Genomic DNA, 14107 nt, shown 5'->3' with positions numbered 1-14107 from the left:
CAGAAAAAACACTGCCTCAATCCATTTAAAATATATGTAATATTATCAAATTCATTCAAAACCTTTCCCTGATTCACTGGTTACTTCCTATAAACTTGAAAATTAGATTTAGTTATTAAATAAATATCAATTTAATAAGAAATTACATGTATTAGAAGAGTTACACTATATAATCAACTTTTAAAAATATGTATTTATAATTAACTATATGATACACAGTTTATTAACTATTTCATATTAAAATTGAAATTATCAGTTGATAAAAATATAATTTTCTTAGAGCACTTGAAATATGTATGTACTTGTTTTTTCTAGTCTGAATGACCATTTGTAATCTGCTATCTGTGAATATATTTAGTATGTGTCTAAAACTAAATTAATTACTTGGCTGAGAAAGGGCTCTGAGTTTCCTCAGAAGAAATCAGATCATTCGATTAGGACTTATAATTGAAAGACCAAGATAATTGCTACAATCCAATAACACAGAGTGAAAGAGGAAAGGTGTTTAACCACAAGGCCATCAATCATACTAATAGAAGGTGTTTGGCAAATGATTGCTAATGCTTCCAATTCATAAACCAGGTAATCTATTCAAAGGTAAAGTTAGACAGTATTTGGTTGTAAGAACTCTACTATCCAATGTATTAATTGTTTTCATAGACTACCTGTAAAGAGTGTTAAGATGAGAGTTGTTGGTTTTATAGAACAATTTCAGAAATCCTGCTGCAAACCTGACTTCACATTTGAAGAGTGGTTAAAGTCAACATAAGACTGAATTGGGCACCACTGTGAGTTATTTCACAAAACCTCATCATATACAGTAATTTCCAAAAAAAGGAAAGGCAGCTTTCACATCGGGACCAAAGGCAGAGTTGGTTTCATTTTCTTTTTTTCCTTTTTCTGAGACAGAATCTCACTCTGTCACCCAGGCTGGAGTGCAGTGGCATGATCTCGGCTCACTGCAACCTACAATTCCCTGGTTCAAGCAATTCCCCTGCCTCAGCCTCTCGAGTAGCTGGGAATACAGGTGCACCTCACCATGCCCGACTGTTTTTTTTTTTTTTTTTTTTTTTGTATTTTTTAGTAGAGACAGGGTTTCACCATGTTTGCCAGACTGGTCTTGAACTCGAGCTCCTGACTTCAGGCAATCTGCCTGCCTTTGCCTTTCCAAAGTGCTGTGATTACAGGTGTGAGCTACCGCACTCAGCTGTTGGTTTCACTTTCTATTGGTCAAGAAAATAGCCCTTGTTGAAATTCAAACTCTAAATGGAAATTATAATTATTTTATCTTTCAGCTAGAAAAGAACCTACATATATTGCAGATTTCTCACTGTGAAATAAAAAATTAATTTGAGGTCAAATATCCTTAAGGAGAAACAGTTAAAAAGGGCAGCCTGAGGTAATTTACTCCCAATTCAATTCTATTTCAATAACTCCACTACGTGTACATTCTTATGAACGCTCACGGGTATTTCCTTTTATCATAAATTCTGGGTATTATATTTTATACCTGCTACCAAATTGGATAGCTTTTCATTACATTGTTTTTAAAATCATTTGCCATGGTGTGGTCTTTGTTCTAAGAAAACAGTGGAAAGCTAATGCAAGAAGAAACCCCCATTTGAATTGCCACTATCTTTTTTTTATTGATATGTGTCTTTCATTAGGTCTGGCCCAACTATCTCAAAGTTTGTGCTTTAAAGACTTTATGAAACCTTTTCCACTATGCCTTTGAGGTGGTCCCATTTTCTTAATGAGAGAAATATATTTAAATTGTCTGAGAGCTATGTTTGCTCTCCTAGCTTGCTGCTGTAGGATATGTGAGACTAGAAACTCTATCAAAAATTGTCTTAATTTACTTGCTAACATTCACTCTCTCGCTAGAAATAATTTTGATTAGTAAGAAAAGTGCTTCCTCATTGTCTCTTTCACTGGCAAATAATACATTGCATCTGTGTCTTTCTTTACTGAGCCTAGGAGCCTTTAGATTCATTATGCAATTAATCCTCCTAACATTGCTGTAAAATGAGAATAAGGAGTAAATTCCCATTCTAATGTAGGGAGATTAAATGACTTATACTATGTCACCGAGCCAGTAAAAAGCAGAGTTAAGAAAACTGCTTAAGGCTTGCTTTTATTGCAATATTAGGTCATTATTTCTCATACTACAAGAACCTCTTCAGAGATAACTGGTACTAGTAGTTTAGAACTGAACAGGTTTCTTCATATTTAATTGTAACAGTGTTCTTTAAAATGGCCTTTTGAAATAACAGCTGAGAATATCAATGCATTTATATTCGCAAAACATAGTGTATGATGTCCTAATAATGTATAGAAGAAAGTTACATTTGTTTTTTTTAGTTATATAAACTAGTTAGCATTCATTAATAAGTGATAATATTAAGATTCATTAATAAGTGAATACGGAACTCAATGCATCTTTTCTTTTTCCCTTTCATTTATTATTAACAAACTTGTTTAAGCTGCCCCCTTTATCCTATGAGGATTATGCAGCTCAATATCACTTTTATTTGATTATTTTAATCATGTATTTTTAAAGAGATTTTGATATTTATGCAGAAATAATTCAAGGAGCAGCATTATTTTATTTCTATTATTTTTACTTAAATAAGATTTAATTCAACCTGTAAGAAGACACAATAATAAATATTTAATATCTTGCTTCTTCATTTCTCACCTTTTCTTCCTGTATAAGAAAACTAAGAAAATTACTATTTGCATGATATATTTGACTATGCATTTGACTACAACCCAAAAGATGAAATGCCAGATATCCCAGAAGCATAGAATTCCTGCAGGATTTCAAGCTCGAGTCTACAGTCCAAGGAAGACTAGAGAGGTTCAGATAAACTTCAGTTGTGCACTTGAACTTTACCATCTTCAGAAAATATATGGATATTTGAAATTTTCTTTTTGTACGTCAGAAGATATTAGATATGAAGGAAACTTTTACAATGTCTTTGAATTTTCTATTTGCATAAACAACTTTAGGAATTAATGAAAGTTGAAGGTCCAAGGTCACCTGAAATAAAATCAGCAGTGTCCCCTACTCACTCTAGTGGGTTGATGCCATCTTATGGAACTCGAGGCTCACTGCATCACATGTTGTATGAGCCACAAAAGCCGAAGTTCCAGGAGAAGGACTTCTAACTAAAATTTAGTCAGTATAAGAGCATTTCACTGGATAAACAAAAGGCAGGAGATCAAATATAAAATTATATTATAATACTTTTATATTCACATTTTATATTGCATATTATTAATCAGACATATGATACAATTCTTTTCCCTTTGGTAATGTTAAGAGAGTTGTTTTTGAAAGCAAATATGCAGGTATATTGCCAATGTTCAAAAAAAATTAATTCCTATATTATTTTGTTTCTTGTTTTTGCTTTTATTATTTTATTTTATTCATAGTTTCTTCATTCCAAGAATAAACTGGATAAGTTACTCAAATGTGGCTAGAAATAGAGTAAACACATCTATTTCGACTAGGCAGAAAAACTCATCCGGGGAACAATTCCCTAGCAAAAATTCCTTTGTAAGCCTGTTGAGAAGCATGAACACAAGGGTTGGACATTTCTACTAATCATATTAAGGAAGGAGTGAGGAAGAATTAGGAAGACAGCTATAGTTTTCCAGTAAAAATGGAAAAAAATGACTTCACAAAGGATGAAGCAAACAAGATGAGCTGGTCCCCAATATGTGGATGGGAAATGGGGCCCTTTATTTAGAGATATGCTTGGACCCAACCCAGGCTTCATGAATGTCAGACACAGGGTCTTGAAAAGAGCTTATTTCCAAATGAATTCAAAGAAAGTTTTAATTTTAACATATAATGGAGTGTAAAATGCAGTGTGTTTGACATATTAGGTAAGTTGTAGATTATTTGAGAACTCTAAAACCTAGAGTATTTTATTAGTCTAAACACTGTTCAATGACTCCCAGACCTAGTTGCTCACCAGAATTACCTGGGCCTCCTTGGTACATGATGCTTTTCTGACCGGGCTGTCTTCCTATTACCTGACTCTAAGCATCAACTCAGATAAATGTCATCAGTCATTGGAATCTGCCTAGAATCCTAGGTCTGGGGATTTGGATATATCATATAAAATTTGTTGCCACATTGTCCTTTTGTCAGCTGAAAGAATTTCATAGCACTTCTTGAATTTTTTTAAATGTTCCTCCTATCCCTGGTTTGTGGAAGCATTTGTCAGAAAATATTAAGAGAAAGCACCTATGAGTCTGTCATACCATAGCCAAAGGTGAGACACCTCAGAATAATATCCTTGCAGCTACATGTACACCTCAAGGTTGCTATTCTTCTTATCCACAGTAGCTTCAAAGGGAGCCCATCAAGTGATCAATACTAACACCCTCAATGATAACTGAACCCAACTGAGCAGTATAGAACATCAAGTTCTCTTTCCACTCATGTGAGACTACAGTTGAATTTGCCATTTTCTTCATGACTAGTGTCATCAGAGTGTAAGTTGGTTCAAATGAACATTATATTTCTCAGTTCCTTTTATCATGTATTTCTGCTTATTATTTTCCATGTTATTTTTCCTTGACCTTCATCTTTATCTCTATAACCTGTGAAGCTAACTTACCTTATTAATTCTCACATTTTTTCCTAAAATGAATGATCATCATCATTCATTTTACTCTCTTATTTCTTCTACGGATGCAAGGTAGTCAGTTAACTATTAGTGTTACTTTATTCTTTGAGAGTATCCATGTAAGTATTATTTATTTATCTTTCACTGATAGTATCATTTTGGTGGTCCAGCTAATGTGGTCACCATTATCAACTCAGATGTGGAAAGATCTTCAGCAGAGAATTCACACAAAATTTCAATTGCAAAGATGAGAACTGTGGTTGCAAAGTATGATCACAAAGATCATCAGCAATGAACACAAAAGCATATAATATTGAAGATGTCTGCCTCAGTTTACAGATCCTTTACCAAAGCTTTGAAATCAGTCTCTGTAACAAACTCCAAATCATCCATTGTTTTTGGTACTGTTTGTGTACACCCACATCAGTCACAATGATGTCTACAATGTTAACTATTATCCAACTTAGAAAAATGCTGTGCTTTCTTGGTGGCTTCTGGAAAGGCATTAAAAGTAATTTTCTTTAGAAAATATGTTTCTTTTTTATAAAAAGTGAATAATGTGAGCTGGGAAATCTTTTCTGGAAGGTAAAGTTCTCTGTCTCCTTTTCACAGCATGCGTTCTATTAGGAGAATGTGGCTGGTGCAGGAAAGTGGGTAGTTGCAAGAAAAATAAATAGTAGAGTATTGAAGAAAGACTGTAAGTGATAGTGTGGTTTATACCTGAAGTTATAAAGAGCCAGTTAGGAAATGTTTTAGGTTCTAAGGGCCATATGGGATTTGTAGCAACTGCTTAATGCTGCCATTGTCTCATGAAAGCACTCATAAGAAATATGCAAACAAATAAGCATAGTTGTGTTTCAATAAACATGACCAAAACATGCAGCAAGCCAGATTTGGCTGATGGACTACAGTTTGCCAACCCCCACCTTGGATAAGAATGTTTGATACAATTATGTTACAGAAAGAAAATAAGAGTCATGGGCTCAAGACCTATTTATGACACTAGGTGCCTAGTAGGGAAACATTTTTCCTGATAGCAAAATTTATCATCTGTAAAATGAAAGGGTTAAACTTACTTTTCCTAAAGTTGCTCTCTGGTCTAAACTTATGAGTTTATTCTGCATTCATTTACCTCTTCTTTCGTATATAAGAAAATCTTTGCCTGTGTTATTTTTACAAAGACAATACAAATCACTCAAATAATCATTTCAATTATTTAAATTCTTTTTGAAATGATTGCTTTCTCTGGTAGGAGGAGAATAAGGAAGCTCTTATTCCAAATATATAAATTGTTTTCTTTGTTTTATTCTGTGTGAGTCACCAGAATTTATTATGACTCCCATAAGACATCCCAACAGAGAGCAAGGCACACAGAGCTGTGGTGGAGAATACTGGATTGATGGGGTTAATGCATTTTTTTTTATTAGATCCTGTCTGATTTAGAAGAATAAACATCTTTTCTTTGCTGATACAAAGATATTCTTTTGATTTCCACTATCAATTTTGACTAAAATCCTCATTTTGGATCCCATTGCCTGCTTTGTCTGATTCCAAGATTCTCAAAGTTGACCCCTTTTGGGGCTTAATGCTTTTGTAATTCCAAAGCATGATATGTTTGTGTCAACATCTTTGTACAAGTAGAAAAACATAAATGTTCAAAAAAGCCTTTCAGAGTATAATGTGACAGTGCCCTTACCTACCCTGTCCTCCACCATATTCAGCCCTGGAAACCTCATTTATATTTTAGCCAGCATTACAGAAGGATGTGGCCTCTCTAGTGGGTCCAACCAGTCCCATAACCCAATCTTCAGCTTGAGTTTCACAAAACTAGAGCTACACATGCATTAATCCTATGCTCAAATATGGAAAATGATGGACAATGTCAGGAAACAAAGACCCCCCAAATAAATATTTAATATATATTTGTTGATAGCTTATTCTCTCCAGACACTGGACAAAGCAATGGAATTCAAATAATCATTTACTCTAAGATTTGAACCATCTTCTGAGGTACTGAGAATGCTCCCCAGTACTTGTGTAGCTAGAGTACATTTAATCTGAACGCAATTAGTTATACTCAGTGGCATTCATTCTAGATAATCCTCACTGAGGAGCTACATTCTAGCTACTACAGAGAAAAAGAAGGACAGTTCAGATGGATAGAACAGATTAAGCAAAAGTGAGAAGGAATGAATGAGAATTTGAGAAGAAAAGAAAGTTTAACATGACAAGATGTTGAAGAACATGACCTGAGATCAAGATGAAAATGAAGATTGAAAAGGGATTGCCAAAATCTTGGATACCATATTAAGGAATTTGGATTTTATGTTTTTACCACCATGAAGGGAAAACCAGTGAGTATTTTGGAGAGAAGGAGTAGGATATCAGATTTAAAAAGTCAGCTTGTGTAGAATTGTTGAAAATGTATTAAAGAAAAATCTGGAAGCATAGAGGTTGGTTAGTAAGGTAATGAATAATTTCAACAAGTAGGAGATATAGAACGTAAGCTGGGGTGAAAAACATGACAAGAGCATCAAAGCTGAGAAACTTTTCAATCTAGGTAATGAAAAGTTGGTAGTTGGATAACCCCTGGTACTTACACAGTTTGTACACCATACTACCTCCTTCAGCTATATCCTGCTTACAGAGATGGTTCTTTTAAAAATGTTTTTATATATTATTTAAATTGATGGCTAACAAGAACTCAATTGGGCTCACCACACTGGTGTTTCGGTTTAGCTTCTAGAGTCAACTTTCATTTAATTGTTTACTATCTTCTTTAGCTAGACCCATTTTATTATCAAAATGTTTACTTTGGTTTGTGATCTTCTCCATGACATTGTTGTTCCCATCTCTCACTTCATAGATCATGCATCTCTGTGTCACAAATTCTCATGGTGGGGACTGTTAACATCCTTTGGAAATGATATGGACAGCTATTCAGCTATTTTCATCTTTGGAAGAATAGTTTCAGTGGATTAATGGCTAGTCAACCACAGTTCATCAGTAGGGAAATATGAGAAATTAAAGCCAGTAAAATAAAGCATTTAATTGTGAGAGTAAAGAGAGCAATGAAGCGGTAATTTATTGGAAAAAATCAAAGTATTTTATTATTTTATATAAGGGAGATATAATTTTCCTATTTCTTCCTTTGTTTTATTATTGTTTCTTTTTTCTTTGCTTTTATTTTTCAGTGTGAAAAAAATAAAACAATGGAGAAGGAGAAAGAGCAACAGGGAATGATCAACATGTAAAATGTTATGGATTTAACATCTGTTTTTAATATGAGATTATATCTTATTTAGTATCAATAGGTGTTAATAAATAATTATTGAGAAGTATCAATATCATTAGATAATATATAACAAATTAAGACATATCAACAAACAAATAAATGTTTAAACATGGTCCGTCATAAACAGTTATATTCTAATATAAGAAAATGTGGTATCCAATTCAGTGGTTGACATTTAGGAAATGCTCAATATGGATATGATGAATGAACTGAATCAATAAAGAAATGATTTTTTTTGTGTAAAGCCACCCTCTAGGGCATCCAGTGAGCCCACATATTAAGAACCACCACTGCACTTTCATTCTTAATTCAGTGAGTTAGAGATGCTTGCTTTTAATCTTGTCGTGAATCTTTCCTAATCTGTCAGTAGATACGATATAAGTGGGTCTTAACTCTTTCTTTGGGTATTTGGCATACCCTTATGATATCTGGCATACTCCTAAACTGATTTATGAATTAATGACTGCTTGTCATTAATTAATGCTGTATATCTTCTATTATTTTATATGAACCATTAATATTTGAAAAAAAAAATTAACATTTTAACCACTTATTTAGTCATTACTACGTGTCAGGAACACAAAGAGGAATGAGAAAATCCTTACCCTAAATGGCTTACAGCTTATTAGTGGTCACTGGAGAGAGTTTTGTCAATAATCACAAAACACTAAAGTAATGCTAAATTTGTTGTATGTATGCCATGTTAAGAGCACATGAATTTAATACAATTTCTATTCAGCAAACATACATGTATTACTCATCTACTATATATTTGACTGTGGGTTAGATACATTTTCATTTTACCAGAGACTCTAAGAGTGTGTAGTCTACTAGGGAAACAGACATGTAAACAAACCCATTTTAAGATCCCATGGTAAATGCAAAATCAGAATAAAAAGAAGTCGCACATAGGAGGGCCTGATGACCTCTGTGTCAGTTTGTGTCCTCCAAGAAACAAAGGCCAATATGGGATTTGATGTACAGGAAATTTATTTGGGATGACTCCTTATGAAAGATAAAAGTCAAGGGAACAGGAATAGGTGAGAAGGCCCTTCAGACAACAATTCAAGTCTGTCTTTGTAAAAGGAGAGAGAGGAAAGACACAATTGGGTAGAAAGGCCCTTAAATTGCAGCAAAGTTCTAAGAAAGCCTTTGCCAGGCTGCTGAGGAATCCCAGAGCACAAGTTTCCCGTTAGAAAAATTTCTCACAGGGCAAGAAGAAGCACTAATAAACTGCCAGGCTTTGTAACTGGTTGGCTGCAGCCCAGAATATATGTGGCCTGTGTTAGCACAATGATGGATAAAAGAATCGAGAGCTGGGCTGTCAGTCAACCATGCCTGCAGCAGTGAATTTTCTTGAAGGAGATCTGAGAGGTGACACTACAGAGACCTACTTTTCCTTTTAGGTTAAGAAGGCCTTTTCTCCATTGGCCCATTGGCCTTTATTCCTTAGAGAAAACATAGAACAAAGATGTTAGAAAGATAAACTATAACCTTTATCACTTTAAGTTGGTCTTGGGAATGCAGTCAATATTAATCCTTTCCATTATCCACCAGCCATTCTAATTTCCCTCTGTGCTATCACTTCAGCTTGTACGGATGGATTATTTGGTTTCTTGGCCCCACCCTTCATTCCTGTGAGGTCTAAACCTGTGAATATTACACCTTTCTCAGCCCAGGTTAATGAATGTGTCTATTCACTGTTAAATTAGGTAAGGGAGTATCTAGAGGTGCCAAAGTGGATCATCTGGCTTCCCCTGACCCCATTGTTTGAGAACAATCCTACTTCCTCCCCCGATCAGGATCAATTACCCTTATCAGCATGATGACTCCACTTTCCTGGATACAAAGAGTCTAAAGTAGCCTAACTTATATTATTCAGTGATTCTTTTGCTCTGTCTCCTGTATTCTTGTGTATTCCCGTGGGGAATCAGGACTTCTCAACTTATAGAGATCTGAGTTTTGGTGGTAGGGAGCATCAGGTGATCTGCCCACCTTGGCCTCCAAAGGCTGGGATTACAGGCATGAGCCACTGAGCCCAGCCCAGAACTGAATTCATAAGTATAAAATGTGTTGCCTCCAAAACACAGTGACACTTACCAAATGTGATTCTTCCTTTTAATTGTAGAGAATGTAGATGCAGCAACTTGCTTTTTTCTTTGAAGGGGTTATTCTTATACCTGCTCACTGGACCCCTAAAATATCTAGTAAAGTTCCTGAATCATAGGTTTTACCCTCCATAGATATTGAAAAACATATGCCTTACCAAAATCACCAGTCTATTAGCCACTTCTCACTTGTACTGTCCAATTAGTATATCATCAGTGAAATGAATTAATGTGATATTCTGTGGGACTCCCAGTTGGTCCATATATCATTCCAGGATTTTATTACAGAAAGCAGGAATGCTAATATAATATTTTAACAAAACTGTAAATATTGTTGTCTATTCCACGTGAACATGAATCTGTTTCTAATCCTCCTTTCTGGTTGGAATAGAAAAGAACGCATATGCCAAATCAATGGATGAACACAACTTATTTGCTGCCATAATAATATGCTCTCACAACAAAGCCCACCTGGCACAGCAGCTTTAATAGGAGTAACATGTTTGTGAATTTGTGGTCATTTACAGTCATTCTCCAGGATCTATCATTTCTGCAGGGGCCAGCACAATTAATTATAATAAATAGAGACATATTAGGTCCTATGACCCCTGCAAAGCTTAAGTCTTTAAAGGTGAAAATAATCACTATTTCACAGCCATGCCCACGAATATGACATTGTTTTGTTTTCTTCTGATGTATAATGAACTTTTAACATTTTAGGACAGATTTATATTTTTAGAAAAGTTACAAAGGTCGTATAGGGACTTCCCATAAAATTCACACATAGTTTGACCTATTCATGATATCTTATTTTTAAAAACATTAATGAACCACTATTGACACATTATTATTAACTAAAGTTCACACCTTATTCATGTTTCTTTAAGTTTAACCTAGTGTCCTTTTTCTGTTCAAGGAGAGCATATTGTATTTAGTCATGATGTCTACTTAGGCTTCTGTTTCCTATGACACTTTCTCAGACTTTTGCTTTTAATGACCTTCACCGTTTTGAGTACTGGTTAGGCATTTTGTAGAATATTCATTAGTTTGGATACATGTGATGCTTTTTTCATGATTAGACTGGGATTATGAGTTTTGGAGAGGAAAACCACAGAAGTGTCATTTGCAGCACATCATATCAAAAGCAGATAATATCAACATAATTTATCACTGTTGATGTTAACATCAATCACCTGGCTGAGATAATGTTTATTAAGTTTTCCACTATAAAGTTAATCCCAACCTCTTCCACACTATACTCACTGGAGAAAAATCAATATGTGTACCCTACACTTAAGGAGTAGGAAGTTATGCTACATCTCCTTGAAGGTGGAGAATCTTCATAAATTATTTGGAATTCTATGACTCCATCATGTATTTATCCAATCATTTCTTCATATAAACATGAACTCAAATATTTATTTTATACTTTTGATTACAATCCAGCACTACTTAAATTTTCCAGCTTTGGCAATCAAAAGCTCTTTCTAGAATCAGCCATGTCTCCAAGGAGCCCTAGCTCCTTTAACTAGAGAATGACATTACAAACCAAGATCTGGGTGCTAGGTGTTTTTTATTTTCTATCTTAACATACATGAGAAAGGAGCAGTTTCAGACACTTCTTTCAGTCCTGCTGCACTTTGACAGCTCCTACCTCAGAGGACAAGTGATCAAGGTGGAGTTACTCCAACTTCCAAGCATATCAATTCCAATGACACACTTACAGATTAGGGGAATGTCCACTGAGTGGGTTCCACATACCTAGTAAATGCACATAAGCCTGTCTGGACTTTAGCCAGGATCTGTTTATTATCTGGCCCTGTCAGCTCCCTCTCTAACAAAGGGCCATGATGATCCTTTGGATCTCCATATATAAGCATCAATTCAGATTCTGTATCTGTCAGTTTTTGAAATGTCTGTGTATTTCACTTTCCACATTGAAAAATCACCTGAATAAAGAGCTATCCTTTCAATGAGAGCCAGGGAATAATTACAATTTATATACATTACAATGTTGCAGAGCCCTCTATCCATGAGGTCTGGAACTAAACTGAGCAAGGTATTGTGACCTTTCATTAGGAGGACCACCTTCAGGTTCCTGTTCCTCCATTCTTTTCTTCAGGTCATAGAAGTTACTTGGCACCATTGCTGGCTGCCTGTCTGTTTTGCCGTAGTCTGCTAACAATCTCCACAACTCATTGCTGTTGAAGCCCCGTTGACTGTTTTTCTGACCTTGCTGATGCTCAAAGTATTTGTTATTCCCTAGCTCACTGTGATTAAGCACTGCCACCTGGCTTCCATACTCTGGGATATAACAATCCCCAAGGATGTTAACAAGTCCAATACTGTGTAAGCCTAGCCTACTGTGTCAGCTGTGGCCTGCAGAAAAGACACACCACTGAATTTTCTCATACTACATAAGCCTATCTCAGCAGCAGATTCCTGAAGGGCTCGGTGAATGGCAAACCATTTATTCCAGCCTTTATTTTATTTCTTTTTGGAGTGACTTCAGTCTACCAAGTACCAGAGTGACTCAGCCATTCTCACTTCACTCTGAATAAGCCATTACCCTCATCCAAAGGTAAGTTTGTTCCCAATTGCTAGGATTCTTGATGGGTGGTTAAATCCTATGTCCAAAAAAAGTGCCCATAATTCATTGAATTCATGATTATCCAATTTTATGTTCTGATCAAGCACCCTCAAAATATTAATCCCAGGAGTATTTTTCTGGTTCCAACTGATACATGCTAAATAATTATTGTATATGCCTTGATATTTTTTTGTTTTCTTATAAGTCCCAGCATGTCTCCAGATGGCTGGTGCTAGGATTTAATACTAGCTATTGGTCTAATAGTCAGGAGAGGGACAGCTCTTTAAGGGATATCTTTTGCCTTGGGGTGGAAGGGATGAGTTCTCAGCAGTGTATTCTTGAGCAGTGAAATGCTATCTCTTAGTAAGGAAAAGTGGGCTACTTATACAAACTCTGAGGGCTGAAGGAAGTCAACAGAACAAAAATCCTCAGAGATGTCCATCCTATTTTTTAGGATTCCAGATTTTTCCAATAAGGGCTCTGGTTTTAGCACAACAAACTTGCCTTGAACATTTAAAAATTGCTGGGATTTTGCAACATTATCAATCTTGTGGCTGTTCCTCAGCATTTTCTCTGCAGGAGAAAAAAGCCTTTTTGTTAGTTACCAAACATGTTCTCTGGCTCTTACACATAGGCTTTATTTCTTTGTTTGTTTTAAATTGGCAAATATAAGTTGTATGTAATTATTGTTTATACCATGTTTTGAAAGATACACACATTGTAGAATGGCTAAATTGAACTAAACATTATGCATCACCTCACATATATATCATTGTTTTTGTGATGAGAACAATTAAAATCTAATCTCTGAGCAGTTTCCAAGAATACAGTACATTGTTACTAACTATAGTAACCATGTTGTTCAATAGATCTCTTTAATTTATTTCTCCTAATTAAAATTGTGTATTATTTAACTAACATCTCTCCAATTGACCTACCTCTGAGCTCCTGGTAACCACCCTTCTACTCTCTACTTCTATGAGTTCAATTTTTTTTTTTTTAGATTCTGCATATAAATAAGACATAATTCTGTGCCTTGTTTGTTTCACGTAATATAATGCCTTCCAGGTTCATCTATGTGGTCTCAAATAACAGGATTTCTTTTTTTTTTTTTTTTTTTTTTTTTTTTTTTTTTTTTTTTTTTTTTTTTTTTTTTGAGACAGAGTTTTGCTCTTGTTACCCAGGCTGGAGTGCAATGGCACGATCTCGGCTCACCGCAACCTCCGCCTCCTGGGTTCAGGCAATTCTCCTGCCTCAGCCTCCTGAGTAGCTGGGATTACAGGCACGCGCCACCATGCCCAGCTGATTTTTTGTATTTCTAGTAGAGACGGGGTTTCACCATGTTGACCAGGATGGTCTCGATCTCTTGACCTCGTGATCCACCCGCCTCGGCCTCCCACAGTGCTGGGATTACAGGCTTGAGCCACCGCGCCCGGCCTTCTTTCATTTTTAAGGCTGAATAATATACCAT

This window comes from Cebus imitator, unplaced genomic scaffold (assembly GCF_001604975.1).
Source record: "Cebus imitator isolate Cc_AM_T3 unplaced genomic scaffold, Cebus_imitator-1.0 Scaffold67, whole genome shotgun sequence".
NCBI classification, from domain to species: Eukaryota; Metazoa; Chordata; class Mammalia; order Primates; family Cebidae; genus Cebus; species Cebus imitator.
This window is presented reverse-complemented; position numbering follows the sequence as displayed.